This window comes from Papilio machaon, chromosome 10, assembly GCF_912999745.1.
Source record: "Papilio machaon chromosome 10, ilPapMach1.1, whole genome shotgun sequence".
Taxonomy (NCBI): domain Eukaryota; kingdom Metazoa; phylum Arthropoda; class Insecta; order Lepidoptera; family Papilionidae; genus Papilio; species Papilio machaon.
The window spans coordinates 677,308-681,225 of NC_059995.1; the positions used below are offsets into that span (position 1 = coordinate 677,308).

General features: G+C 33.9%; 3 non-coding genes across 3 annotated transcripts; 2 read left to right on the forward strand and 1 right to left on the reverse strand.

Annotated features, from left to right (window-relative positions):
• Positions 1-824: 824 nt before the first annotated feature.
• Positions 825-896, forward strand: Trnaa-cgc. The gene has a single exon. It is a non-coding gene; the product is annotated as a tRNA-Ala (tRNA).
• Positions 897-2,059: 1,163 nt separating this feature from the next.
• On the reverse strand, positions 2,060-2,131 carry Trnaa-cgc. Its single transcript has one exon. It is a non-coding gene; the product is annotated as a tRNA-Ala (tRNA).
• Positions 2,132-3,614: 1,483 nt separating this feature from the next.
• Positions 3,615-3,686, forward strand: Trnaa-cgc. Its single transcript has one exon. It is a non-coding gene; the product is annotated as a tRNA-Ala (tRNA).
• The last annotated feature ends 232 nt before the right edge of the window (positions 3,687-3,918 follow it).

Consider the following 3,918-nt stretch of genomic DNA (forward strand, 5'->3'; position numbering starts at 1 on the left):
AATGAAATTTCACTGAATTAATCGTCCTCAACTGGTAGTACGTATTTGGCATATCGATGTACAATAAAGTATATAACTTGTAATATTGATATTATGTTAGGAGTTCATAACTTGCTGAATGTAGGACGCGGGGCGCTGCCCGACTCTACTCCAATTGATTAAAAATTTCTGTTTTTTATTAATTAACAAACCACTTGTATTTGTTTTGCTATTTATTATTTTGTAATTCAATTTTTAATAAAGAAATAGAGCGTAGCCGATGAGATGATTTATAATGAAGGAAAGAAATAATTTATGAAAAGTTAATGAATTAATAATTGGATATTGCAAAACTAAAAAAAATATACCAAACGGGAAATTTAGTTACTTTGTTAATAACAAGATTTGAACATAACGAGTAGGTTCTCTAACCCACTTATAAACATAATTTTCTTTTCCTTAAGACAGTTTCCTTATGATATCAAGGAAAAATGTAATATTATTCTGTGATGAGAATGTTGGTTAACATTTCAATATGCGACATCTGTTGCCACGAACTGTGTACGTGGTTTTCCGTACCACTGCATCTCATATTGGTTCCTTTTTATTTCTCTGACTTCCTTTGTTAACTTTGAATAGCCCCTTAGTGTATTCTCTTATTAAAGCGAGTGTTTAAGTGTCATTTAAACGTACGGAAGTTGAAGTTCCTTTTGCTATAAATGTTAAGAAAGTTACATATTATGTAAGCATTTGTTGTGTTTTATTAAGAAGGTAAATGTAAAACGAACTCGCAGACAGATTTACATGTATTAAGAATGATAAGACTTTTCGAATACTTGTATGTAGGGGGTGTAACTCAGTGGTAGAGTGTCTGCTTCGCATGCTGAAAGTCCTGGGTTCAAATCCCAGCACCTCCAAAACTTTTTTGTAATTTTTCATTTTTGTGTGAGGATTGTGTTGCCAATTTTATTGTACTAATATTTTGTGAGTGGAAATTCAGTCTTCTTGTACGTTTGTTCTGATATTACGTAGAGTGAGTGCAATATTAACATTCTATATTCGAGCGTACATTCATTGGCCTTTCACTTATTCATTAAAAGTAGACCTCAGTTAATTACCTCCGCGGCGGTGCAACACGCTTTACGTTACATGATTGCGTCCTCGTGATTGGTATTTCGAAACTAGTAAAAGAGATATCTTATATCTTACTATAATTTATCCAAATTATTGCAGTCACAAGTTCTTGTAATTGTGAAGAGTTATACGCTTAAACTTTAATGTGGCAAAAAGTGAATACTTGGTCTTTGGGGCAGGTGGTGGTAAATATCCAGAGGTCGTACCTGTAATTAAACTGAATGGTACTGAACTAAAACGCGTCTATCAATTTAAATATCTAGGTCATTATGTGACTGCCGACCTTAAGGATCAAGTGGATATAGAGAGGGAGCGTAGGGCGCTGGCAGTCCGATGTAATATGGTGGCGCGAAGGTTTGCTCGTTGTAGCAAGCAAGTAAAAGTAACGCTTTTCAAAGCTTACTGTCAAGTGTTCTATACGTGCAGCCTTTGGACCAACTATACGCAGCGGGCTGTCAGTGCTTTACGCGTCCAATACAATAATGGATTCAGGATGCTGATGGGGCTGCCTCGTTTCTGCATCTGGTATGCTCGCTCAGGCAGGAGTTGATGGATGCCATGCCATTATAAGAAAAAAGTCTGCTTCGCTGCTCTGCAGACTGAGAGCTAGCTCCAACTCCATCCTGGGCACCATAGCATGGAGATTTGACTCTCCGCTGTTACTAGGAATTGTTCGTAGATGCATTTCGAACAATAACCTAGTAACAAAATAATTTAAATATGAACTGTTTTATTTTACTAACATAGTCGTAGGATCTGTTGTTTAATTTTATTTTCTACTAACATTTTATGGATGTAACTGGTCCGAAATAAAAGTTATTTTATTTAATATAACATAAAAAAAATTTGGAAGATAGCAAGGTCTTAAATTCTATTTCTATGTTAACCACATTTACTCGTTTTGTGGGCAAAAATTTAAAGTGTACTCGCAACAAAAATAAATCTGTGGAGGTGCTGGGATTTGAACCCAGGACTTTCAGCATGCGAAGCAGACACTCTACCACTGAGTTACACCCCCTGTGACGATTCCGACGAATTACAGTCGATATTAATCCTTAACAATACTTAATAATTTGACTTTTATTTTTCAATCGATGTTTTAAACCACCTAGAAATGTTATGTGACATTGAAAGCCTGTTTTTGTTATAACAACTTTTGTTTGTTATTAACATGTCACGAGTGATACAGTACAATATGTTTTGTAAGAACACGCGACAAAACTGAACATTACAATAAAATACTTGCTGAATGACACCTAACACATGAATCGCGTAGCATCGCATTTGGACGCGCGGGTCGCTTTACTGTTCGTAAATTGTAAAGGATAGAAAGTCAATTGAAACCAGAGCAAAATAAACAAAATGTGCTATTTAGTTCTTACAACTGTGAATACGAAGTAAGTTAACATAAATTGTCGTGGGTTTTTGAGACTAAAAATCCCGTTGAAAAGATAATTATATCTGCTTTGTTAAAGATAATGACACTGATCATATGTTTTATACTGAGATTTTGGTCTCAGAAATCAACGGTTCGATTTTTTAACAATCATAAAACTTTCTTGAACATAAAATTTATTGAGCGTCTGTACATAAAAGATTACTCGTATTATGGCTTATTTAAATACGTATCCCTTTTAGTAGGTTTAAATAAATATGTAATTATTTGACGCTAATGAAGTCTGGAATAGCAATAATTTAAAATTACCAATATTATAAATGCGAATTTTTGGAGGGATCTTTGTTTGAAGTTATCTCCAGAACGGCTCAACAGATCTCGATGAAATTTGGCATAGATATAGATCATAGTCTGGAAGAATACATAGGCTACTTATTATGTTTTTTTAAATTCTGCGCGGACGGAGTCGCGTTTCGACAGCTAGTCTATATAAATACAAGATTTAGTCAACGTACATAATTCAGACTGCTATTGGGTTAAGACATTTTGAACTTGTATTAATCTTAGTTGCAACGCTTATTTGACGCGGCAGCTTCAGAAGTTTATAGCTAGAAGCCAAGTTATGAACTTAAGTTTAAGTTAAACGCATGTCAAATGTACAGTGACTTGGTTTAGTTATTATTTTATGTTACATAATTATAACAGTATTTATTTGTAAATGTGCTGTTTTGTGAATTTATTCTTGGAAATAAATTTACTTAAATCTTATTAATATTATAAAGGCGAATGTTTAGATAGATGGATGGATGAATGGATGGATGTTTGTTTGAAAGCATTTCAAGAAGGGCCGCATGAATCTTGATGAAATTTGGCAAAGAAGTAGAGCATAGTCTGGAAGAACACATGGGCTATTTATTAAGTTCTGCTAATTCCGCGCAGACGGAGTCGCGAGCGATAGCTAGTATTATAATTTCTATACCTCATGGATAACCTGATGATGTAATTGACGTACTGAAGATGTATGCAGATTGATTGTTAATTGTGTTTTGTAGGAGCTGAGTGCATCTTGAAAAATTTGATAACTAATTTCGGTGTCACTTTCATCGGGGGTGTAACTCAGTGGTAGAGTGTCTGCTTCGCATGCTGAAAGTCCTGGGTTCAAATCCCAGCACCTCCAAACTCACCTTATCCGTTTTTGCGATTTGGATTCCTATTTTTTAATGGAAATTAATTTCGGGAATATGACAATTTAATGTCCTCATAAAGTTTAGTTTTACTAAAATAAAATAAAAAATAATTAAGATGTTTATGTTTACATTTTAGAACAATCATAAAAAGTAAAAAAAAAAAAATTTTTTTTATGCCAGCATGTATTTTAAGATTTAAGCAAATACAAACATAAAACATTT